This window comes from Lagopus muta, chromosome 2, assembly GCF_023343835.1.
Source record: "Lagopus muta isolate bLagMut1 chromosome 2, bLagMut1 primary, whole genome shotgun sequence".
NCBI classification, from domain to species: Eukaryota; Metazoa; Chordata; class Aves; order Galliformes; family Phasianidae; genus Lagopus; species Lagopus muta.
The window spans coordinates 81,458,844-81,485,866 of NC_064434.1; the positions used below are offsets into that span (position 1 = coordinate 81,458,844).

The window sequence follows — 27,023 nt, forward strand, 5'->3', positions numbered from 1 at the left end:
TTTCTTGAGCTGAATGTCTTGACTTAAAATGCAGGGAGCCTGTCACATCCAACATTCCACCATAGCAGAAGTGAATAAACACATCCATATCATAATGCGTTTTATGTAAGTTCTCGTGGTGTTGTTTTTAATTTTTATATCTGTCACTTTCCAGCATTTGATCTCCCAGCCTTAGTGTTCTTTTTATTAGAAATGTAATGTGGTTAGCTACAATTCATTACTCCTTCCAGGCTTGCTAATTTGACTCTGTGGGCCACTGATGTACAGTGTACATACTGTACACTGATGTCCACCTTCACAGAAGAGATTTTCTAAAAAGATGTTTAAAGCCATCGTAGGAATTGACACAGGATAACTGCTACTCTGATGCACTCTCTTGGTTTCCTGGAATCTTTTAAACATAGATCACTTGCTAGAAGAGAGAATTTCTAAGAAACAAACGAACTACGATGTGCCAGTCAAGACACTTAATTTTGATACAGTTCATGTAGTGTAACTCTCCTTCCCATCCAGAATCCCATGATGTTTTGTAATATATGCTGATTGCTGTTAATATGGCACATCACTAGTGTCTTTTGTCTGCACGGCTGTGTTCTGTGTGTTTTTTCTGCTCATCATATATCTCTTGCTTCTTTGAATCATTTGTGCTCCAACAATGCTCAGCCCAGTATGCGTGAAGAAGAAGCCAAGAGATTATTGGCCCACAGAGCTCTTGAATGACCTTGGTTAACCTGAATTCACTATGTAATTTTTGGTGGTAAATGAAATGAATCTAAATTAGCTGTGGGAATAGGAAGTTGGGCTGTGATATATTACAAAAATGCTGTTTAATTCTGATATTGTATAGCAGCAGAAAAATTCTAGTTTACAACTTTCCAAATAGTCTGGCCTCCTCAATTCTCTTTGGTCTACTTGACTGGAGCAAAGGAGTCAGAGCTGAGCCACAAATCCCTGAGTGGAACAGAGTTTGCTCTTTCCTGCTTCCTGTTCTGCAAGCAGCAGTGACTGTGTGTGCTCAGCAATGTGTTGTCCTCTGTCTGTTTCCATGTATGAATACTCTTCATCAAGGTTAGGATTGTTGCTAAATGTGGTTTTAGGAGTTCTGTATATAACTCAGTTTCTTAGTTTAGTCTGCAGTGTGCTGCATAGATGCTGGCTCTGTAAGTATTGCTCTAACACTGCACCACTTTTAGTTGGAAGGCATCCTTTAGTTTTGTGAGCTTCATTCTAGATTCTTGCTTTTTGGTGACTTTGATACTGGAAGAATCAGGGCATAAAATGCTTTCTTCCTACACCCTGGGTATCCATACAGTTTTTTCCAGTGTCATGAATGATTAAGGTACTCAGACACTTAACATCATTTGTATGATTCTGTATGAACATCTTGTGTATACTGTGGTACAGTACCATAGTGTGTTTCCTTCCCCCTTATTTGTAAATTATAATCCCTTGCTCAGGACATAGCAAACTGTGGCAGTGTCTTAAAATGATCCTTCTTGCTGGCACATACCTGTTTGTAACACAGCACTGGCTTCCCATTCCAATGCTTAATCTGGTTACTGGCACCTGGTAAACCATGGTGCGGTGCTGTTTCGTGCATTAGGAGTGAAGACATCTAGGAAATCTGTAAATGGTTTCACTCTGGTCAGTGCAGTAGTGAATTAAATCTGGATGCCAAAATACACAGAGGATACGATTCTGTCATGCAAAATGAAAGGAAAATCACCGGGTGGATTCAAAAACTATGTCCAAGACTGTGCATCTGAGGGCAAAGATAGAGTTCTCTGCATTCTTTGGCGTGTGCTGTTCTTTTGAATGTATGCCATAACTTTGCATTTCCTGACTTCAGTGGATTGGGGAAAAAATAGCTGATTGCCAAAAACTGAAATAACATTCATAACAATGCAGTACCAGGCAAAACAAAGAAACAAACAAACAAAAAAAGCCACTAAGAAGAATCATCTGAATGAACCTCATGCTTGAAGGAGTAAACTGATCAACTGTGGGGTTCAAGAAAATATTTCTCTTTCTTCTTTACCACCCCAGTTCTTAGGCAGTGCTAAAGTCTGCAGCTGTCTGGTTGCATTGTTTTCCATTCTTCATGTACTGAATCATCAGGTATCTAAATAATGCTTGAGAGGTAATGTACAGGCCCAGAAAGTTGCATGGTCTGTTTTGCTACGGAAGCAAGAATGGTATTTGAATATGGTTTCATTTCCTTATTATTTTATGTAGCACTAAGGGAGTGACAACTATACTGCTATAGTTGCTGCTGTGAATATACTGAGGCTGTTTTGGATCTGAGGAACACGCGCTCTCTTGTTTTGTCAGTCATGTGCTGGTGATGCAGAGAGTCCCACTCTGTTCCGTTTTTTAGGGTTGAGTAATGGCTATGTTTGTGGTGGTCTTCTGTACAAAGTTGTTTATCACTCTCCAAAATTGCACGCTTCCAGAATCATTTGGGAGAAGTACTGATTTAAATAAATTTTGATTAAAGTTGAACAATTTGTGTTCATGAACATATCTCCCAGCCCACTAGAGAAAGTCCAAGTTATCCTGTATAGGCAACAGAACTAGGTATTGTCTGTAAATGGGATCCTCATGCTTTTCATATGATGTTATATTCTGTAAAAGGCTCTTGTGGAAGTAAGCCTTATGTGATTGTTGTACAGTTTTGAATATGCAACCATGCACAACTAGATTTACTTCCTTTTCATTTCCAGAAAAAGTACGGCAGATTCATGGAGATACTGTCATACTTAGTACTAAATGGAATACTTCTGACTAGGGATGAATGTTCTCGGAATGAATGTATCTGTGAGATAGCTACATTTTAAGGGGCAGGACAGTCTTCCTTATTTTTGTCCATATCACTACTAGGTAAAGCATTTTGATGTCTTAACATTTCACTACTCTGAAATAAAGAAATGCCACTTGTGATTAGGTCCCATCGCAAGACAGGCTGTAGTTATTAATGGTTTACTTCTGTGTAATAGTCAGGATTTCCACTGTTCCTCCCTTTCCACTCTCTATGAAGTAGAGTATAATCCTGTAAATTCAACAGAGAAAGCAGGAGTTATGGGACAAGCCATGAAGAGATGGCAAGTGAACAGGGCTGATCTTAAAAGTACTATGCAGCGTTGCAGGGCAGGGAGTCATGTCCTGAGTTACCCTTGCTGATCCGAAGAAGACAAGTGGCAAATCTGATAGCTAAAGGGGAAAGAAATTTACTTGTTCAATAATTGGGTTGCATGCTGGCTTCTTTTCTATTACATAAAAGCATTTCACTTCCTTCTTGGGATGTTTTCTTGTTCTGGAATCTGCCAGATTCTTAGTCCCATCTTAAGTACAAAGAAGTGAAGCTTTTCAGAGAGGCACCATTCTCTTTTCAAGGTTTTTGGTCATAGGTTTTTGGTCATGATAGGGCAAAGCATGGCAAAGCTGCCATCAAAAAATGATCAAAGCAAACTTTATTTGAAGCCTTTGAAGTTGATCACATGATTTCCATTGATTTGAAAGCGCTTTGGCTCATGCCCAAATGTGATGCTGGTAGAGCAGAAGAAAGAAAGCATATGCTCGTGGAAAATGAATCCATACAGCCTTTACTCTACAAGTAAGTTGCACAGAAAAGAGCTTTGGCTTTACATTTTTAAATAGCATTCACATCTCTAAAGTGGTACCAGGACACATGCTACTTATTGTTTACAAATGGAAATGAAGTATTTTAAAAAAAAAAACAAAAACAAAAAAAAAAACAAAAACAAAAACACCCAACAGTTGCTTGTAATAGCAGCATGTTTATAGGCTCCTCCAGAAAAAGTTGAGTAAGTTTTGAACTTTTTACAGACACTTGCCTATAATCAGGAAAGGGTTTTAAACAAATATCTCTTGATCTGCAAGCCTTAGTTTCCTCATCTCCTGGATGGGACTACTGATGCTTACCTCAGCTCCTTAATGTAAAACAAAGGAGTCTTGTCAGCCCAAATTTGTCACTACTTGCCTCAGAAGGATTATACTTTGAGAGAATTTTGCTCTTCAAGTACTGACTAACATTAATGCTAATACTTCTGATTCAGTTTTTACTCTAGCATCTCTTTTTTTCTACACTAAGTGGTTTTCACAGCAGGTGAAACATATCATACTGTATGGTTAGTGACCCGTACCAAAGAAATAACAGAAATAGGGGTGTAAAAAAGACAGAGCATGATTTAAAAAAAAAAAAAAAAAAGAAAAAAAAATAATAATCAAAGATCAAATGAATTTTCTGAGCTGTTTTTTATCTAATATGAGACACTTCCAGGTGCTCTGAAGTTAAGAGAGATGCTGGTCCACATGCTTGGAAAAAAATCCAGCTGGAAGAATTTAGTGCAAAACTGAAAGAGGATGTGGACAGGATGCTTGAAAGGGCTGTTTTACTCCTCTCATAGTTAAATCCAGTCAAAGCCTGGACACAGCAAAGGGTTGTGGGCTAAGAGTGAGTGGGGAGAGAGGGAAGCCTCATTGCCAGTCTTGAAGCACACAGTGTTAAGGCACAGCTGTGATTGGAAAATACTACTTTCTAAAAGGAGACTTACATGGCAGATAGTTATAGCCTGGGTGTGGGTATAATATGCCATGGGTAGAAAAGTACAGGGATTGTCTTTTGCTAGGGACTTATGCAACCACATATATAGCTGCCCACCATTTCCTCCCTACCCCCCTTGGTGGATTTTTCTATCCAGAAGTGTAAAAATTACAAATTCTGAAGAATTGCAGTCTAGGCTCTACCTAGATAAACTTTTAGACTGTTCATGCCATAAATATCTCTTGGAGGCTGTCTGACGTCAGAGGATTTGGAGAGAGAGGTTGGTCTGAAACTGAAAACAGCAGCAGTTCCAGTCTCACTGCAATAGCACAGCCAGTGAGAGGAGCAGTGCAGGCGTTTTCTCTATGTGGATTATAGGACTGCAGAATAGGGAGGAACTGCACAGACAGAAAGGCATTGCAGTGTAAGTGCAGCTGCTGCAGCAACTCTTCTCATATTTTTGCTTGTCTTCAAGATCAAATCCCTGCCAATATTGCTTGTCCTTTTTTTTCTTTTTTCTTTTTTTTTTTTTTTTTAACTCTCGTCTGAGGTCCTGAAGACAGCTTGGCAGCACACAAGATTCAGGTTTGGCTTGATTGCTGCTCTCAAAGGTATGCAGAGGGGCTAACCATGCAGGTTATTGTGCGAGTGTATAAATGAATTGGGGGTACAGGAAATTAAGGAGGTTGAGAAGGAAAGACATATCTCTGGGAGACTATTAAATTAACTAAAATCTCTTTCTTTTGTATTCTAGTAGCAAGACAGCAAAATCTCAGATAATTACCAAGTAAAACCCAACTTTCCTAGACCATTTCACAATGCAGATCTGTGTGTGTTTTTGTTTTTTTGTTTTTTTGTTTTTTTTTAACTCTTTAATCCCCTGTGATATTATGCAGCAAACAATTCTTCTTATGGGAAAGACAGGAAGTTTCCTGGCTTCTTGACAGTGCAGTCTTGTCCCACTTTTATTTGCCAGGCTTCTGATGATAACAGATCCTAACATGAGTATGCATTATTGCTTGCAAGTCTGACAAATTTAGTGCCTTGAGCCTGGGGATACTAAGGGTGCTCCAAAGAACCCACTGCTTCTGCAGAGAAAAAGAGAGATTTTCACATGCAGAAGCTAGCTGTAACCGAGTCGTATGAGAAGGAGACAGCTACTGGAATTAGAGTGACTCTGAGAAAAATCGACTACTACATACATACAGTGCAAGTCCTAAGGAAAACTAATGATTTGTAATTTTTTTATTTTAATTTTTTGTCTTATAATTCAGCCTACTTCATAAGGAGAAGGTGTTATTTGTTTGCACCTAAAATTCTGTGCTTGATTCATGTGATTTACCTTACCTCCCCTCCCACCCTTTCTCACCTGGGTGCTCCCCACTCCAGGAGAGGTGGAAGTTGTTCTGGGAACAGCCTTGGAAGTACAGAATCATAACTGTAGAATGGCTTAGGATGAAAGGGGGCCTTAGAGATTATCTACTTTTAACTCCCCTGCCCATAATGTGAAGCATCTGTCCTCTTCAGTGACGTTTTCTCTATCCAGACCCTTGACAGAACCAGCTCATTTCCCCAGATGAATGGAAGAAATTGGTACCTCCTGTGTGAATCCAATGTAGCTAATAAGAGCTAAAAAGCTCTTTGCCAATTAGTGTGCGCTTGATCTGTGCGGGTGCTGGAAGGAGAGATGACGCCCTTGAATATAAACACAATGCTGGACTGAGAAGCAGGAGCTATGTGAGTTGCACAATATAGTGTGCTGAGCTGCTGATAATTGGCTTCAGCCAACAAGCAGTCACAAGAAAGGCTGTTGCAAGTTACTGCTCTGTAAGCTGAGTTGTTTTGGTAATGGAATACGTCTGCAAATACTTTTCCTCCTAAGGGGGTTAGAATAGATTGCAGGGGGAATTAAACAAGAAAGGAGGAGGAGGGAGTTTTTCAGAAGTCACCCCCACAAATGAAATTGAACAGAACTAATTAGCTGTGCTTGAAGTGACTGTAGGGTTGTCCCTTTCCATGACTGAGTGGTTGATATAGCCACTGTGCTGGCTAATGTCATGGGAAAGCCGATGCTACAAGATATTCCACATCTAGACTCCACTGAGGGATGCATACAATGCAAAGTGAGCTAGATTGAGATGGACGAAAAAGCAACTGTACTGACTGCATCTGTAAGAGTATGTGAGTCAGAAATAGGTTCTGCAGAGATATGCTTTGAAAGTTATGCCTCTAGACTTAGTTTGGGATTTGGGTTGCCTTATCGTGACATTTCAGAATTCCTTTCCTCTCCCCCATTTTTTTCTTATTAGATTTTCTTCCAGTACTGTAACGCCTTCCTTTTTGAGAAGCTGCTTTATTTTCTTCACAGCAGCCTAATCATGTTGGCTGGTAATGTGAAGGAACGCAAATGTAGTATTTTTTTGCGAACGTGTTTGCCCCACTAAAAGTTCAAGGGCTGGCACAGCCAATACAAGTATCTGTGAGTGAAGAACACTTTTTGATTCTGCAGTTGATCTGTTCAAGTGTATATGCCAGTATAAAAGTAATATATATAGAACAGGTGAAAGCTAAGAGGAAGGAAAGTAGAACTAAGGAGAAAATTCCAGAAGTGGAGTGCATTAAACTGACTGGTTCCTTTCTGTTTCAGATTTTTTTTTTTTTTATCTGCCTTGCCATGCCACTAAGCACTGACACTATTTGCAGGGTTTGTGAGCTTGGAAGGTCTTTGTGGGCTGTTTGTTAGTCATGGCTCAGGGTGAAAGCTGCATCTGAGGGGAAGGTGGGAAGAGGACTGGGAGAAGAGCTACTGATTCATCAGGAGATATATTCAGTGCTTTATAACATAAATACATGGACTGTCACTCAGTGTACTTGAGTCTGGATGTAGTCATATCAGCCAGGGAGTGGTTAGTTCTTCAATGGTAGACACTGACCCTAGAACTAAGCAGTGTACATGCAATATGTACGGAGCAGATGTCTTTTCAGTTCTGCTTTGCAAAATAGGAAGCAGTTCTGTATTACAGTTCATGACAATCACAGTGCAGCCTTGAGGTTTTAAAGGTCTATATTATGTGTTCTGAAGTGCTGTCTCATGGTTTCATAGAGCTGAGTAAGCAAATTCTCTGGATAGCTTAGTGGCCTTACCACAAAGTATCACTTGTCTGCTGCTGTTCCTGTTGGTTACTTTGGTTGTGCTCATGTATAAGAGAGATCATTCGGTTCATCTTGAAATCAGTCATAAAAAAAATTCTTACCAAGTCCAGACATGGTGTGCACTGTCTGTATTTTATTGGCAGAGAGACACAGCTAGAGCTGAAGAGTGTCTTGAAGGTATCTCTCAGATTGTTCTGGTTTTGCTTTATCTTTCATAATACCATAAAATACCCCCAAGGTCCAGTGGAATTCCAGAAACCTATGTAGTCACTGCAAGCCAACCATCTGACCTAGCTGTTGAGCAATTGGGACCCAATTTCCTGACACTTAAAGGGAAGGATGGGCGCATAGTTTGGCGCTCAGTGCTTTAACTGCTGTGAATTTTCAAACCTGGGTCAATCCTATGGAGATCTGACCTTCTCTCTTCTCCTACTCTGCAGCCTCCAGGCAAGCACAGCGTATTCCCCAGTTAAAACAAAATTGGCTGCTCTGATTATCATAGGATAAAAGAATTTTCATGTATGTTCCTGTGGGTTTTTTCATGTTGTTGATTGGTGGTGGTGTTGCTTATGGCTTTTTTGTTTTCACCAGCAATACTTTCTAATATCACACTCCTTTTGTTGCATTTCCAGAATATATACTAGCATGCACTAGATGTGATTAATTTCTCATATTTCTGCAATTCCAATTATCAAACAGAAGGAACACCACTACTACTGCTCCGCATGTATCAGGCCGAGGACTTGTTTTCTTTAAGCGCTGCATAGATAACTAGTTTACATGGCACTATGAAACATACTAAATGGGAATTATTAGAGTGGTTCTCAGCCAGTGTAAATAGGTATGGGGGCTTCTATGCACCCAGGATGAATGTATTCCAATTTAGGATTTGGCCTGGTATCTTCAGTGTAGTAGTGAGTGACCTGAGGCACACATAATGCAAGGCTTCTGTCACTTGCATCTGTGTAAGTTTTTTGTAATTCCATATTGTTAAAAAATCTTATTCTATTATTCAATCTTATTCAGTTATGAGTAGGTTCAAATAGCATCAGAATTTGGTCCAGAGAAACTGAGGCCCAAATTGTGCAAAGCAACCTGTAATTTTGGCTCTTTATTTTTAGTGTCTTGTTAAGACACTTGAAAACTGAGGCAGACAAAATTATAAGCTGCTTTTGAAATGCTAGCTGACTGATTTGGGCGAATCTACATAATGGGTTTGTTTTTTCTCACGTGCTTTTTACAGCACCATAACTCTGTAAAAGTCAGCTAAGTAGCTGGGGTTTCACAGCAGTGGGAGTTGCAGAAGAATGTGTCCCATGTTGCCAGAAGCTCCCATGAGCTTGGTGCATCAGTCCTGTGCTCACATTCCATTTTTCTTGAATATCTGGGATGTACTTTGATTTGATTTGCTGAGAACTGTGTACCACATGGCCACAAATACATCACACATTAAGCAGTGTTGTTGTCAGTGCGGGCTAAAGAATTTTTGGGGCTGTGTGTTAAAACTGTGCTTGATAATTGTCAAGCTGGCTTTTTCCTACAAAGTATTAACCTTATGCTTTTTGTCCTGTTAATATGCTGCCTGGATTTCATGCTAATTGTCAGATCTATGTTTTCAATTTTATTTTATTTTTTTTTCGTATTTCAACACTTGGGGTATTGGTTTCTCCAATGATCTTTATGGTGCCAGATGGCATCTCCTAATGGTAGGAGTTTTCTAGACTTGGAACAACATGGGATAACAAATCTGACCAGGAGAAACTCGTGTTTTTTGGATTTGGTAGAAAATTTAATCTGAGAGTACTGGAGTCTTATACCAGTGATAAGGTTTCTCTGGATTTAAGAATTAGAGAGGCTGAAGGTGGAAAAAGGGAAGTAGATAAGAATGGGGTGAAATGGAATTTAAGGAGTGGGAGCTGGACATCATAATGATGTGTTTAGACTGCAGGAAAATGGAAGGAGAGTTAACCTCGAGAAACTAGGAAAAATTTGGCAGTAAGGGAAGAATAGGCTCCCTCCCTGAATAACAAGTGCTTGCACACTTCCCAGTTTTGCTGACTACAAAGTATTAATCACTGCAGTTGATATTTCTGCTTATGAGCTCTAAAGTTCACATTCGCTTTTGTTCAGTGTATTTTCCTCTTATTGTGTCCCAAGCTGGATTAAATGCTGGCAGTGTATGTGCCAGTCCAGCTATTTCTTCGAGTGTGGGCAAAACTGAGCTGTGAGACCCAAAAGCTCTTCCCTATCTCTTTGGTATATTACTTTTTTTTTTTTTTTTTTTTTTAAGAAGGTATAAGAAAGGAAACGTTTTTACTCTTATGGCTTTTATTATTCAAAGTATTAAACAAACCTGATTATAGGGGCACTGTATTTTTTTTTGCTACTTAAAAAACTGAAATAATGAGCCACAAAGTCTTAAGAGAAACTGCACAATACTCAGTAGGAAAATAGTCATTTTAGAAGAAAATCAGATCCAGTTTCTTCCTTCAAGATCTGACCAGAAGATGAGTTCCCAGGGAGTTTTCATAAACTTAATACACAAACACACACACACAATATGGGGAAAAAGAACATTTCTACCAATAAGCACCTTCAGAGTTGGGTTTGATTGCAAAGAAGTCATGCAACACTACATTTTAAGGCTCTAATGTCATGTGGTAATGCTCCCTTCTCCCAAGACAAAGCTGTGGGAAGAGATGAAAAACCTTAGGGAATGTGTCCACTAGTCGCTATTAAATATGATAAACTGGCTGTATTCCCATCTTCTAGTCCTAAACAACTAAGAGAACTGAGCAGGAGTAGGATCGTACTATATATGGTATTTTGGTTTGCTTTTCCTAACTATTTGCAGCTGGCTGTTGTTTGGAGATAAAGTACTGGTTTAAATGGACATCAGGTCTGACTTGTTGTAGTCAATTTCTATATTCTTGTGGTTTCCAAGAGACACAACACTGTGAAGATCCTCTGACATTTCAGCTGCTGTAAGAGTAAGAAACAGTCATTTCCCTAAGATATGGGCTGAGGAAACTGACCAGGTACGTATAAATCTTCACAAACTTGTTCAAACATCTGAATCCTTTAAATGTCAAGGATGATCATGGAGAAATTATACCTTCACTTGCAATACTGTCTCAATCTTCTTGTCAGTTAAAGAAAGTGACTCTATCTGTCTCCCAGTTCAAATCTGGATTACAAACATCAATTTTTTGTACAAGGGATTTCACTGGCTCTTTCATTCACTTTTCAAGTAATTTTTAGAAATGTTTCAAATTTTCTCTTGAGCTAAAATATTTCTGTAAATTTTTATATTTCATGAAGTGTACTCATCAACTGCATGATTGTTGCTGTTGTTTTCATAATTAACAAATATTTGGGGTGCTTCTATTTTCCAGGAAAGCTCAGGGCTTTTAAAAAAAAATTTTTTTTTGAAGGCTGTTTTTAGATGTTTCAGGCTGGTCTTGAAAAATCATTAATCTATTTGCACGCTCTTGGTCCTACACTGTCATCTGTTTTCTCTCAAAGCTGTGACAGAAATATGTGGGAATTCCATGTTGCTCTGTATCAGCCTGCCAATTCTCCTAATTTCCTTGTCACAGAAAGCAACTTTTTCAAGATGGAATGAAACTTCTGTAGAGCTCTATAAGTATCCTTGCATATATCTATTTGTGTGTAGAAATTTCCTGGACAATTCTAATGCATAACATGATGTAACTTGGTTTCCATCTAACACAAAGATATTTTGTTCCCTAAAAATGTTGTAACAGTCTAATCCCTCTCTGTAAATATGTAGTCAATAAATCTTCAGCCATAGCACTTTTACTTTCCGTTGATTTAAGTTCAAGCCCTTGAATGCAGTGGGTATGGTATACTCATTGGCCAAATTGTTTCTTACAGAGGTGTAGCAATCTCCTATTTAGCCATTAGGGGTTAAACCAAGAGAATGTATTCTTGCCTGCGATGTTCTACTACAATGCTACGTGAGGACACAGGAAAGAGATTTTATAATGTTAGCAATTTATTCTTTGCATTCAGCACTTTCCTTTGGAAAATTTCAGAGCTATTAATGGATTTAGCTCTCTGTGAAACTGAGGCACTGCCTATTCAGATGCCTGCAACTTGACAGGAGTATGTACTACCATCTACATACTCTCTTTGCACATATGTTGAAGTTTGACAAAGTCATGGCAATTATACTCCTATGACAGTGCCTTTATCTTTTCTTGTCTCCTGCCTTGTTGGAAAGTCATATATTGACAAAAGTTATACTTTTTCCAGAATGCAAATTGATCACTGAATTGCAATAGTTGGAAAGGATCTTGAAATCATTGATACCACCTTCCCCGCTAATGCAGGTACATACAATAGGTTCACAGATAGGCATCCAGAGAGATTTGGAATATCTTTATAGAAGGAGAATCCACATTCTCTCTGGACAGCCTGTTCTGATGCTCTGTCACCCTTACCATAAAGTTCCTCCACAAGTTTGTATGGAACTTCCTGTGTTCAAGTTTCAGGCCATTGTTTCTTGTCCTATCACTAAGAAAAGCCTGGCCCTGCTCATTTGCCTGCTATCTCCCTTTAGATATTTATAAACAGTAATCAGCTCTCCTCTTAGTCTTCTTTTCCTCAGACTTAAGATGGTCTTTCTGTGTAAGAGAGATGCCTCAGGCCCTTAATCATCATCATCCATGTGGCTCGACTCCTTCCAGGAGATACCTGTCTTTCTTGCACTTGGAAGTCCAGAATTGGACACAAAGTTCTAAACATGGCCTCACCAGGGCAGAGTAGAGGGGGAAGATCACCTCTTTCAAACTGCTGGCCATGTTCTTTTTAATGTATCCCAGGATACCATCCCCCTATTGCAGAGGATGTTTGCCTCCCTTTGTTTCTCACTCTCTCATTTCTATGCTTCCCAATGCATCTAGTCATAATCCTTAATTCTATTTTTCTCTCCATCCTTCAGTTAAGATTTTTGCCTGCATTAAGGATATAGAATCACTTCTAAGAAGTGATCACTTCTAAGAGATCTGCCCTAACTAGGTGGAATGAATTTGTTTGATTTAGCAGCACAAAACAGTAGATAGGGTTTGTCAGGATATTGTTCTTCCTTACAAATGTTGTCAGGAATGGGGCCATCAGTTAGTGCAGACAGTCTTGGTTTTCTCTCTGAGTCATTGGCCATTAAGTTGGGATGCCTGGACTGTGAGTACCCTGCTTAAATCCATTTGGCAGAATCCTGACCCCCTCCAGGCAGGTGACCCCATCAGCATCTGCACAACAGATGAAAGAAAGCAAGATCTTGACCAAACATGAGGGGACTTTAGTCCTTTGCTACTTTTGCAGCCGTATATACAGCGGGAACCAATTAAACTGTTTCTAACAGCTGAATGCACAGACAGACAGTTGGTTTTGTTCTAGCCTGTGCTCTGATCTGTCAGCATCCTCCTGCACTGCTATACAGGGAGAGAGTAATAACCACGCTAGGGCCCTGCCAATATGAACTGTCTTCCAACTGTGCCCTACTGAGATATGAACTTGCCCTCCTTGCTTGTTTCATACTTTTACTGCCCTAAGGGTCAGGCATCCCAATGAGTGAATTTCTCTGGCTCAGTTGTAGAGGCCCCAAAATGTGTTGCCAATGACAGAAGTACAAAGCTTGACCTTAGTCTTTCATCATCAGCAGGATTCAGGCGGCCTATGTGAGTGTTTCTAGGTCTTTGGCACTCACCATTACTAAGTTATAGGGAGAAAAACAGATGCATTTTCTGACTAGGTGAAATTTTCCTGGGGGGACCCATGAAGTGTTTTCCAGCTGTGTCTGGGCTTATCTAGAATAGTTTCACGTACCTGCTGGGGGACACGCGTTAAGCTATAAATGTCCAACTGTGCCCTTTGTGACAAATTTTATGTTCAAACAGAGGCAAAAATTAATAACTCCTCACTGCCTCATCCTCTGCTTACTTATGGTGCTGATGTTTACTGTGCTCACATCTATTAGGACATCTCTAGGGGCCCATACTCTTTCTGATTTTCACATCTGTTGGTGTAGCTAAACTACTGTGAAATGGGAGCCTTATCTAGGAAAAAGCCTACTGTAAATACAAACTGAAGGTGACCTAATATAACATGTTAACATTTTTGTATGGTGTTATTGCACTTTTCATAAAAAGCAGTTTAAGAATGCTGCTTCATCAGACTTGAAAGTTAATTATTCGATTACTAGCCTTTATTTTTGCACAATCTATTGACAGATATCTGAAGAACCAGACTTGAATCTTCACCTACAGTTCATATTACATACGCATCATTATTTTTTGTTTTTGCTTTCAGATAAAAGACTATCATTTGTAGCTGTACATGTTTTTATTCAGACAGCATGAATATTCAGAATGGACTAAATTATGATCATATCATAGGTCAAAGATCATAGAGGTGATACTTTGCCTTTAAACAATGAAATGCATTATGCAGCCTCGTTGTCAGCTGCTTTAAACTCAGTGAAAAGAGTTGCCTCGCTTTAAACTACAAAATTTTTTTGCTTCTCACTATTCACTTGAAAAATCCTATGTTAGTATGTGATGCTACTGGGATAAAAGTGCCGTGGAGTCTGCTGGACTGCATGTCTGTTATGTGGTGTCTGTGCCTGTAGGAAACAGGATGCGATGACCTTGTAGTCCTATGAATGCACATGACACAGAATCCAATTGACCATCCTACAGCCTGTGGTGACATGGGAGTGCAGCAAATTAAAATGGAAGCAGATGGTGAAAAAGCCTCCTCTGTGTTTTGCCTTCTCTTTTCTTTCAGGGGTGTTGCCTCAAGTCTTTGATCCAAATAGCTTGCTGAAGAAGTATGTCTCTGAGCTATGATGAAGCAGCACTGGGGTTGCTGTGAGTTCTTTTGCTCTCTCAAGAATAAACTTAATTCACAAAGAAGCTAGAGGGCGCTTAGCAATTCGGTCCCAGACTTGAGGACAGCAATTCCAGAGAAATGGGAAATACTTTCAGATTTCAATAAAAAATACCCCTATTTTAATCTATAGCTTGCTTCTGCAGGATGGCCACTGCTATTAATTGCCATTGGCTGTTTGCACGTGTTAGGATATGTGCTTTCCCATGTGTTCACTATTTATCTACATATCAACCTGCTTTTTTTTTTTTCTAATGGAACAGGCTGCATGACTGTGTGAGTTGCATTTTTTAGGTTTCTTGTTTAAACTGTGTGACCCTAAGTCCACGAGCTTCTGTAGTTGCATTTGGACTTCTAAAGCTGAATTTATCACTGAAGTTTTAGAGCCTTGTTTCTAGAGCCTTATTTGTGGCTTGTACACTCTGTGCCTTGTGATGCTGAAAGGATGGGAAATGATGGGCCCTGTAGACACAGTGAAGCTCTCCCTCTCCTTCCAATTTAAATAAATAAATAGCAAGCAGTTTCCCCAGTTCTGTGATATTCAGAACCAGTGTAAATAATCCCAGTGTAGCAGAAGATGCTGTGCTGGACTCGTTTATCGCCTGGGCTCCAATTATTTTCAGAGTGTCTCATGACATGAACCTTTGGGTTCACAGTCTGTTGTACAGCTCCTAAGCAAATGCACTGAGGCTTGAGTTTGTTCATTGGTCAGTGTGTATGCTTTTTGAAACACCAACTTTTACATATTCACTGAGGAAAGACACAGTAATCACTGTATTATATTAGTGTCTGCATATCTGACACACCCAGTGATTTGTTTGCAGACTTTCCCACACCCTCAGAGTTGCCACTTCTTAGTTTGGGTCATTTTTACCATGGCTGTGTCAGATGTCATTTTCCCTCCAGATATTTTTGGGTGTAGCTGATTGCAGCAAGGAGGGAGGATAAGAGAAGTCTGCTTTTTGGAGGATGATATGCAGCTCACCTGAGTTACATAATTAGAGAGTATTAGAATGTTTTTCTGCTTATGATGTGCTTTTTTTTTTTTTTGTTTGACTTCTTTTTTCCTCACCATATGCTTCCTATCTGTACACTCACAACTATTCTTTCCTTTTGTTCTTCTTCCTTTACCTGTGGAACATGATAGTCCTGAGAATCCGAAATGTGTCTAACCAGAACTCATCTCACTGAGTCACTGGGCTAATGCAGGCCTTTCATTTTATTATTGCAATTAGGTGTAAGTAGGAAGATTTCATTGTACTCCTATTTCATCAGGCCTGTCTGCCATGTCAAGGAGTCTAAGTGGTTTTGTTTATTAGTATTTTTGATTTTATGCTTTGTTTGGACTATGCAGCTATAGGAGGTCTCCTGCTGGCAAATGATGTCACAAAGCTGACTAAGTGGCCCCTTGTCTTGCCTGCTCTGCTAACTGTGCTGAGCCAAGTAGCATCTGTCAGAGTATACGCAAGCATAGAAGGGAAGGGAGGACTTTGTTTACTCAGGCAAACAAATGAGCTGTAGATGAGAGCTGCTCTGCTCTTTGCCCATTAATTACAGGCTGCACATTTCTCAAGTTCTAAAAGCTAAGCAAGCTTCACCTTGCTTAATACTTGGACAAGAGACCAAAGTCTATAGGAAGCAGTACTGATTGTTTAAAGGCATGTATGAAGTTTGATGCAGGTTTAAGACTGAAATCTGAGGAACTTGATATCAATATGGCATGAAAGTTTCTTGCCTGTGTTCCACATAGCACTAAACTAGTCATTTTTAAGGTAAGGATTCAAGGGTTTAGAGTATTAGGTTACAAGTTACATAGTGAATTAACGATTTTGGTCAGTACTTTTACTTTTTACAGTACAGTAAAATGTGTGGTTCTCGGATACTTGTCATGAGGCACTCCATGAATGGGAAACTATCTAATATAACTGCCTTGAATTTCTGGTTTCTGTTGGTTTTCTGGCTACTTGTTTCTGACCCCCTGCAGGCTCTTAAGGCCATTAACAAACTGTCCCCTTAAAAAAAAAAAAAAAAGGAAAAAGAAAAAAGGGTTCTGAATGATCCCTTAGACTCCACCACTCTGGGAGTGTGGTTACACCAGGCCAGTGTAACATACCACGTTTATGTAGATGCTCCTTAGCAGTAGATCCTTCACTATTTATCTTCAAATTTTGTATAATCTGTGATGAGATCCAGAACACCTCTGCTGTAGCAGACATTGGCTTTTCCTTCTAGAGCCTGGGTTTTCAGAATTCTTCAGTATCCACATCATCAGCTGACTTCAAAAGGAGTTGTGGGTGGTGCAGAGGCATTCAGTCGCTTGCCCAAGGTCACAGCGACAGCCAGGATCAGAGCTTTGTGGAGCATTTCCGGGCTCCAAGTAAATAAATGAACATGACAAATTGATAGAAACTTCTAAGCTGAGTGGATGGGGCTTGTATTTCTTAAATAAGATTTAAACAGCTACACTTTCATAACAGCAGCTATCAGTACCTGTGCAGCAGCAGTAACTACCAGCAGAGTAGGGGCTATTATCTGCAGATGACATCATCTTTTCCACTGTAATGATTGTTTTTAAAATATCACAGCTTGGGAATTGCTTGGAATGTCCCTTCGTATGTTGGCTTGGCACTAGCCTATGCAGCAGTGGGGCGAGGCAGTGCTTCTTGGTGACTTTCCTGAGATTTTACCAACTGTCATTCCTGTGTGGTGCAAGGGATGCAGCAAGCCCTGCTTTTTCATATCCACTGCACTAAGATTAAGGTTGTCTGGAAAACTCTAAAGCTATAGAATGCAGTATGTTGGAGTAGGGCCTCAGAACCATCCTTTCTTATGCATCACTGAATGCGCTAGGGAGTTCTGGCTATATCTTTGCAGAAGTATAGGAGTTCCCAAGTTTTCCACAGCATGCTCCAGTGATCCAGGTGCAGTGAGCAGTATGAAACCCCCACATACTTCAGGAATAATGTAGGCTAGGTTTTCATATGGTGTTGCAATTCATCTAGTGTTGATTTAAGAAATGAAACAGAATCAGGGCTGCAGAAATGGACTAAATATTTTTCTCATTTAGCTGAGTGTCTAAGCGCTAGGCCCTAAGACGAGCTCACACAAAGGCACCTGGCACTGACTCTGAGTCAGGTACTATTATCCCTCTTTTAGAGAGTCAGAAACAAGAATTGGCTTGCCCATGCCCACACAGAAATGCACAGCCAGAGTCAGCGTTAAAACTTGGTTACTCAGAGGCACTCAGATGTGTAACACGTACTTCTTCCCACACTGCCTTCTATAAAGTAGGTACATTTCTCAGTGGTCAGGTACAAATTCTTTGATCTTTTGCTGTATTTTGCGTTTTCTCTCTTTTCGTGTAATTTTCTTTTTAATTGTAAATACAACTCCTCGAGTCTGCAGTAGTTTGTATCTTGTACAAGGTTGTAGAACTTTCTATTGTTGATGCTCCTGGATAAAATGGTGTGAGATGCACCAGTGAGAGAGAACATACGAGAGTTCCAGAAGTGGCAAAAAAGTTTTTTCTTTGTAATAGCAATGCACAATGCTGAAAATGAGAGAACAATCAATTTGAGGGAAAACAGTAAGTTCTAAAAGGTCTAGAAACATTAGGTTCATGCTGAGCTTGAGTCGTTGGTAGTTTTTGAATACCTTTGCCTCTCCCTAGATTCTGGGCACAACTATTTGCGTCAACCTCCCTATGGCTCGGAGCAGGATCTCCAGGCTCCTTCTTTTAAAGCCTTTGGAATTTACATAACCCTGCAATTGTAGCAATGCAAAATGTGGCTCTGGTTACAATAACATGGGTTTAGGGAACGCTGAGAAAGATTGTAGTGCAAAGGCATAAAAGCAAAACAAAACAAAACCCTACATGCTGTTTTAATTTTCAGCAGCCACGTGAGAACTGTCCTCCAGTTCCTAGCTATAAATACATTTCTGCCGTCATAAGAGGACAAAAAAAAAAAAAAAAGAAAAAAGAAAAACCAACAAAAATAAATATAAACAATTCTCATTCTTCCCCAGATTTTCTTAAGGTTATGAAATAAAGGAAAGTAAATATTTCAAAAGCAGAGTGTGTCTGTGCTGAGGAATGCCAAATTAGTACTCAAGGGGGTTGATATTTGCAACAAGTGAAGAAATTTGGCTTTAAGCCGATCTTTTCTTCTCCACCAGCTGTTTTGAGAAAATCACTTAGGACTGCCTATGGATAATATGCCAGGCAATGCTTCTTAAGCCCCAGGGTACACTGCCCCACTGTCAGCTGAGGCAGAAACTTTGAGATGAATGAGGACTACACAGAAGCATGCCTGCTGCTTGTTCTTGTCAGATGTTATGTGTTGTGTCAGGAAGATGGGACTTGGTGCCAGGGTTTTTCTACTTTTCCAGTAACTTGGGGTTGGGCCTGCAGCTTACTCTTTTGAAGGCATTGCAGAATTAATGGAAATGTTCTTCATGCCATTTCCCCAGCTTTGAGCTGGAGACATTTTATTTATTAGACATAATGTGAAAGACAGGATGGATAGAAGGCTGTATAAGGTATTATACATATATTGTAGAACTGGGAGGAGTTTTGCTGCACTGACTCTCTAACCAGGAAAAAAAAAATCACTTCCACATGAGTGGTAAAAATAAAAAGTAGCTGGGGTCTACAGTGCATCTGCTTTCCAGAAACCATACCAATACTGAAAGCTGGAAAGACAAAGCTTTCTGGAAGATACTGGTGTTCTTGGAACAAGGTCTGCAGTGCTGCTGGGAAGTGTGAAATCTGGTCATTTCAGGGAGTAACGCTTCCAGTTAGAATGCTCTGGTCCTTACAGTGCAGTGACCAGCAGAGCATTCTGACTTCAGTAATCGAAAGAAAGACAGAAGCTGGTGAGGTTAAAGTTAAAATAATAATAATTATTTTTTACTGTACAAACGTTTTAAAAACAAAGAAAAGCCAAGTCAGAAAAAGACAGAAAATGTAGTACATGAGTACCACTGTATAAACAGCAAGTAGTGTGTACTTCTGCTGGTACAGCAAGGCCTACCTGCAGACAACAAAGAGCATTTCTAATTGGCCTCATCTGACTCAATGGGAAGTTAGGCAAGAGAAAGAACAACACTGCAGCATAAAAAGACCAGGCACTAGGTTTCACTGCTTGTTGAGGAATACAGACAACATACTCCTCAATAACACATGCTGAGTACAAAAGGCAATGTACGATGCCGTACAATTATTTTCACTGCTCTATTTTACAGTCAGTTTTCCATTGCATTGTCACATTCAAAATCATAACTTTTCAAATTCATTACAATTGAGCTGGGGATGAACAAATAACAACATGCTTTCTAAAGAAAACTCTTTGTGCCTGTTTGAAAAATTTTCCCCAAGCACCTATGTAATTTTTCTGTAGCATCATGGAATCAAGGGGAGAAGTGGACAGAAAATCTTGACATCTTTACTTCCTCATGTTTAATCTTGTCTCCATCTACAAAGTTTTGACCTCAAAGAAAATGTCTCCTTGTGAGTTGACAGGCTTCAGAGAAAAAGAAAATCGTATTTTTCCAGCCATCCAGGTTAATTAATAGAAATAGCAGTGGCTGTACCACTGGCTGAAAATCTAAAAAAAAAAGGGATTTTAACTCTCTTTGTTGAAATGCAGGATGGGTTTGACAGAGTTCTGAGGTAAAGAAAGAGTGAGTAAACGAATGAGTGAACACAGCTGTAAGGTGCTATGAAGTTTTTATTCCTGTGTGTTTGGGATGACCACATTACTCATAAGTGGTTGAGCCTCAAGTGAGTTACTCAACTCATCCCAGTTTAAAAAAAAAAAAAAAAAAAAAAAAAAAAGCATGCTTATTTGCTTTTAATTTTCACAAATTTGTTGATTTTAGTAGTTGTTTGCCTTGCTTTTTCCTCTTTTAGATGATATCAAGTTAGAATGGGATTTAGTTATATGGTCAATATTGACATGGTTAAAACGTGCACAGGCTTTTGAAAAATATGTAAGGATCACATGGTTGGGTAATGAGATGCTGTGGAACTGGCTGTTGCAAAAAATGCAAAATTAAATAGCCAGTGTGTCACAGCAAAAGCAATGGTATAAAAATAAGATCTGCTTAATAAAGCAGCTTATAGTTATTATATGTTTCAAAATAGAATTAGGTGAGCTGCTCAAATTCATTTTTGGTGGATTGGAATGAAAAATTATTACAATTTTAAGCATTGTTAGATAAGCTACCCTGCATTCAGATTGAGGGGTAAGGTATAATGCTTTGTGAACTGCACAAGAGGGCTTCTCTTTAGGGAATATAAGGATAGACTGACTCATGAAATTATAATACAGGGAATGAGTGCAGAACGACCTAGGGTCCTGGGTTCACATGAGGGTTTCCCCACATAAATCAGGTAGAAAGGTTTGGTTGAAACTTCTTTCTGTGAGTTAAAGGCCAGAAATCCTAAAATGTAGCCTAATATATATCAGTGTGATGGAATCCCAGGCAGCAGGACTGTAGGTGAGGAAAGAAATATCAACATCAGCAAAGTAGGAAGAAACTGTCTTGCAAGAAAACTGATTGATTTAGGTTGACCCTGAACTGTGGTGTTGTTTTGAATGTGTGTGAGGTCTCCCAGAAGGGGATATCTTTGCCTTTATGAATGCTCCCTGGAAGCATAGGAAGGACTGCAACAGAAGGAGAGACTGATGTTAGCATGAAATGTTCATCCAGTTTGTGCTAGCAAATGCCTAAGAGTAACTCATCACAGGAATGGATGATGAACCAGATGTGAGCTCATGCGCCAGGCTTAGTGGGCAATGTAACAAGAACAACGCTGTGGTGAATGTCTGTTTCAGACCACCTAGTGAGAAAAACAAGTAAAGGAGACCTTCAGGAAACTGGAAGAGTCATGTGGTCAAAAACACAGATACCGATGGGGATTTTAACCATCATAACATCTACTGGAAAGGCAATATAGTAGGGCACAAGTAATCCAAGAGGGTTCTGGAATGTACTAATGACAGCTTCCTAACACAGATAGTAGACAAGCTGAAGACAGGAGATGCTCTAAATGGACCTGGTATTTACAGACAAGGAAGAAAGGGATGGGGATGTGATTGTCCAGGGTACCCTTGGCTGCAGTGATTGTGGGATGGTAGTGGTCAGGATTCTGAGAAGAGGGAGCAAGATGAAAAGCAACAATTTTGCTTAAATTTCAAGAGAGCAGCAGATCTAGTCTTGACTTAAAGAATCTTATGAGACACAGCCCTTGGGAGAAGAGAGTTTCAGGAGAGTTGGTTGCTTTTTAAGGATCACTTGCTCCAAGCTCAAGGACAGTCTGTTCTGATGAGAAGAAAGTGAAAGAAAGGTGAGACGAGGCCTACATGAATGAGCAAGTAGCTTGCCTTTAGAAATCTCAGGCCTCTGAAACCAGTTGCAAAATTCAGGAATATTTAACCTCAATGGAAGAGGATCAGATTAGAGAACATTTTAACAAAGTATAAATACAGAGGTCCCTGGGACCTGATGCATTACACACATGAATGCTGAGGGACCTGGTTGATGTCACTGTGAAGACACTCTTCATTACCTTTAAAAGATCAAGGCAACTATGCGAGGTTCCTGAGAACTGGAAGAAAAGCAACTCTTACGTTTATCTTCAAGAGGGACAAGGAAGAGCATCTTGAGCACTACAGAGTACACAGCCTTATCTTAGTCCCTGGGAAGGTGAGGGATCAAATGTTCCTAGAAACTAATTCCAAACATATGAAGGACAAGAAGGTGAATGGAGGTAGTGAGCATGGATTTGTTAGTAGAAATTATGCCTAACCATTCTAACGGCCTCTGTAATGAGAAAACTGGCTTTATAGATGGGAGAGAGAAATAGATGCTGTTTGTCTTGACTGTATAGCACTTTTGATACCTCCCTCTAGTATCCTTGTTGAGAAATTGAAGCAGTGTGGGCTTAGATAATTGGACAGTGTGGTTGCTTTATAACAGCCTGAGCTACTGGGCTCAAAATGTTGTGGTTCATAGCAAAAAGATCAGATGAAGACCATATTTATAGTATATCCTTGGGTGAGTGCTGGGGTCCAAAACTTCTTAACAACTTTGTTAATGACCTAGATGATAAGACCAAGCACACCCTCAGCAAGTTTGCAGACATCATAAAATTGGGATGAGTGATTTTTAAATCAGATACTTCTGTTCAGAGCCACCTCAACAAGTATCTCATGAAATTCATCAAAGGGAAATGCCATGCCGTTCTCCTGGGGAGGAATAACATCATGCACCAATATAAAATAAGTCTGTTCAGCTGGAAAACAGCTCTGTGGAAAAAAATCTGGAGTCCGGATGGACAACAAGTTGAACATGAGTTTGAAATGTGTCTTTGTGGTAGATACCAACAGGGCTGGATTAGGAAAAGCAACATCAGCAAGTCAAAGGAGGTGATCCTTTCCTTCTTCAGCCTCGATGGGACAAATTGGAAGTGTTGCAACCAGTTCTGGGCTCCTCATGTGATGGACATACTAGAGAGAGTCCAACAAAGGGTCACAAAGCAATTAAGAGGATGGAACAATTGACATGCGAGGAGAGACTGAGAAAGATGGGACTGTTTAGCCTGGAGAAGAAAAGACTTGAGGTGTATAAATAGCTGATGGAGAGGAAGCAAAAATGTAACCAGATGCTTCTCAGTGTAGCCTGGAGACAGGACAGGAGTTAACGAATTAACTGAAATACAGGAAATCCCTGTATTCAAACATTAAACCAAACAAAACCAAAACAAAAACAACAGTAGCAACACTTCTTACTGTGAGGCTGATCAAATATAGGGATGGTTTGCCCAGAGAGGTTGTGGAGGCTTCATGCATGGAGATTCTCAAAATCCAGCTGTATTGTGTTCTAAGCAACCTGCTCTCATTGCCCCTTTGAACTGGCATATTGAAATAGATAATGGCAGAGGTCTCTTTCAACCTCAGCTACTCTGTGATTCTGTTTTTTTCCCTCATGACTGAGTCACAGTTCAGTAACTGCGGTCACAAGTGGCACTCGTACTGGGGCCAAATACTATTTGGGTTATGTTGTCTTGCATCCTCTTAAAATAAGTTATTCCAGGGCAAAAGTGAGGAACTGTGGCAAAGATTGAAATTTCTGGAGTTTGGATAGAATGACTTCAAGTGCTATTTATAATTTGAGTTTGAATATCAGCCTTCAGTCCCTAGAGTTTCTAATGTGACGTCTTCAATTAATATCCAATTACACAAAAAGTAAATAAATAAATTAGTAAATAAAGAAATAAACAAATCCTGACTTTACCCAATGTCGATAGGTTTGTGTTAAAACTGATTTTGCTATTTCAATGGAAAATGGGGTTAATCAAGTGAAAACAAGACCCTGTGTTTCTATTATCCCCAAAAGACTACTGTTTCTATGAATAACCTTAATGCACTCATAGAGGAACTGACTATTTTAATGATGTTTATCTTAAAACAGCTTAGTTAAACGTCATCAGAAGAAAATTAGGATAATGTTGCTTTAATGATATTTCCTAAAATGGCAGTACAGCAGCGTTTGTGGGATGTCCTGGAGCACAATAATTTGTCTTTAATTAAAATGAAGCAAACAAACAAACATAAGAAGCAACAACCAAAAACAACCTAATAACAAGTAAATTGGCTGACTGATAGAAGTAAATGATTCACAATAGATCTGGCCCTAACTCCTGGAAGTTATTTCTCTAGAGCAGCTGATACAAAGAATTCAGAGCCAATTGTTCTGTATCAGCTGAAACCCATCTTTGTATACGCTGATCACACTCGGCACATTTTTTTCCCTCTAACATTGATAACCTATGATCATTTCCACATACTTAAAATTAATGAGTAGAGCAACCAATCAACAATTTTTCCATAGTGCAGATGTAGTTGTTGCAGATGTAATGGTACACGTGAAATACTTGCTCTGGATTGGATTATGTAGTATGCTGCAAGTACCATTGAGTGCTTCAGCAAAGAAGCATTTAAGTTCTTTCTTGCCTCTACATGCACGAGTAGTACCCACTGCCTGCATCTTCTTATGCTTAGTGTCATGAATGTGCTTAGAATCCCTCTGGTTTCAAAGTGATTTAATCAAAATACTGGAAGATCAGCTTTCACTGTAGTTAACAGAGGCCACACAAGAACTTGGTACAGATTTCTTCTATAATTTCTTTTAAAAACTACAGAAATACTAGAATGTTAGAAAGAATATTAGGAAATTAGAAAGCTAAAAGGAACGCTTTATTTGTAGTTGTTTCTCCAGAAAGCTATCTCTACTGTCACATCAGCTCTACTAAATTGTCTGAAGGTGGGTTTTTCCTACATGATGAGGTCCTTGAATACAGAGAACTTAATATTGAGAGAAGAGCAAATCAGAAACCATGCAAATCATTCAGGTTAGTTCTGATTTTCATGTGGGGAATGGGAGAGGAAATCTTAAAAATCTTAGGAACCTGATTTTAGTTATCACTTTTTATTTTCTTAAGCTTTCATGATGTTACCTACGTTCACAAGGCAAAAGGAATATTCCACCTGCTGTGAGGTGTTCTTCAACACAGAGCAAGGTTACAGCAAAAAGGGCTTTACTGTGCCTAATTACTGATAATCCAGGTGTGTTCAGAAGAAACATAACTCCTAATGGCTTTGAAATTGTAAGCTCCTACTCTTGTTCTTTCCACCCAGTCACCATTTAAACAAAATAGAACAGAATTGTATCCAAGCTTTGCTACAAGTTTTAGTACAGTTGTTGTCATCCAGTTTGAAGGTCAGCTTGATAACTTGCATTTGACCACATTTATAATCTAAACTGGAAGCACAGAGGAAATGATAATCTAGTAATGTTCTTGATTTTATGCTCTAGTTTTTCTCTTTCCTTCCATACTCAGTCCTTTATTCTTTCAGAATGGCCACCAATTCAAGGAAAACTTAGTGTTTCCTCCTCTGTGTAATTTAGAATCCTTCAGGGCTTCAGTCTGTTAAGGAGAGCTTGTGCATTCATGAGGAGAGCTTGTGCATGAAGTCTAATTGCACCTAACACTTCATCATTTTAAGTGTGCTTTCTATTTCTCTCATAGAGCTTGCAGCAACCACAGAGTAAAAAAAATAAAAAATAAATAAATAAAATTAAAAAAAAGCATGAAAACTTTTTTTCTATGATATTTCCACTGTACAACAAATATTGTGAAGTCATGTGAGCTAGATCTCAGTCCTCACAATCTGCAGCGCTATTTACATGAGTGCAATGAAAGTGCAAAGTGCTGTTGAATTAAGGTGGTGTACATTTTTTGTGGATGTAAATTATTTATATGAAGTATAAAGACTGGTGGATCAGTTGCCAGAGCTCAAACTCAATCATATTTCTGTCAAATCGAGTGATAACTCTCCAACAGTTGTCTTCAGAGATGTGATTCTTGTTGGTATCTTAAATAAGGAGAACCCAGATGACCGTACAGCTAGCTGATACATGAAAATTACATCTGCTAAACTTCATATTATTTTAGCTAAAACAAAGTATAATCTTTTGCTCACAGCTTCAATTTCCTAGCTGTGTATGAATATGCATTGAAGAAAAATATGTTTATCTGATATAATTTTTAAACATTAGCACTTTACATCTTCGTACTCTTTTGGAAAAACAATTTCATGAGATTAGCTACATTTCTCTAGGTGACCAGTTTCTTTTCTGGCATGTGCAAGGATTCAGGAACAAAAAATTACTTGGGGTTTGCATACATAACTCTTAAAAATAATCAGGATCAGTACCTACTTAAATATGTGCTGCTTTCTTGGCATACACCAATATTCTTCTGACTCAGGCTGCCAATGATGGAATTAAATATTGCAGAATCTGGGTGTGCCCCTCTTTATGTCCCAGTCAACCACTTCACATAGAAAACTGTGTATTTTTTGCTTCCAGATGAACTCTCAGTCATGCTGGTAATCACATATGTACCTCTCAGCACTCCAGTAGACAATGGGTGCTCTGCATTCCCACTGAATTGCACTATCTTGACAAATTCAACAAAAATGGCTTACAGCTTTCTTCTTCCTAGTCTTCACCCATTACTGTCAAGCAGATTTCCAAGAGAGCAATTCAGCATCTTTTGCATAAAAGTAAGGAGCCACATTTCCTTAAAACTTTGTCCCAATTCCAGGACTCCTAAATATACAGGAATTCCTGTAAAGACAGCCAAGTGTTCTCCAGGAAAGTGTGTGTCACAGATTAGGGCAGATTCTCTGTGATGGAAGTTATGTCCAGGAAAATGAGTGTGGGTTAATATTGGTGCAGTACAGGAAAATAAACACCCAGAGCCTCAAAGGCCAGAATAATGAGGTTGGCCATAAAATATTGAAACCAAATGCCATTTGCAATT

The 27,023-nt window shown here is 39.3% G+C and overlaps 1 protein-coding gene across 2 annotated transcripts in view; it reads left to right on the forward strand.

Annotated features, from left to right (window-relative positions):
* Positions 1–4,895: 4,895 nt before the first annotated feature.
* The window catches only part of DAAM2 (dishevelled associated activator of morphogenesis 2), a 185,667-nt gene continuing 163,539 nt past the window's right edge, over positions 4,896–27,023 (forward strand). Inside the window, exon 1 of one of the 2 annotated variants that reach the window (XM_048935124.1) lies at positions 4,896–4,988. The gene's annotated coding sequence lies outside the window, so the exon portion shown is untranslated. Of the gene's footprint in view, positions 4,989–5,103; positions 5,176–27,023 lie in introns of those variants that run through there. The other variant, XM_048935123.1, reaches the window with a different exon arrangement.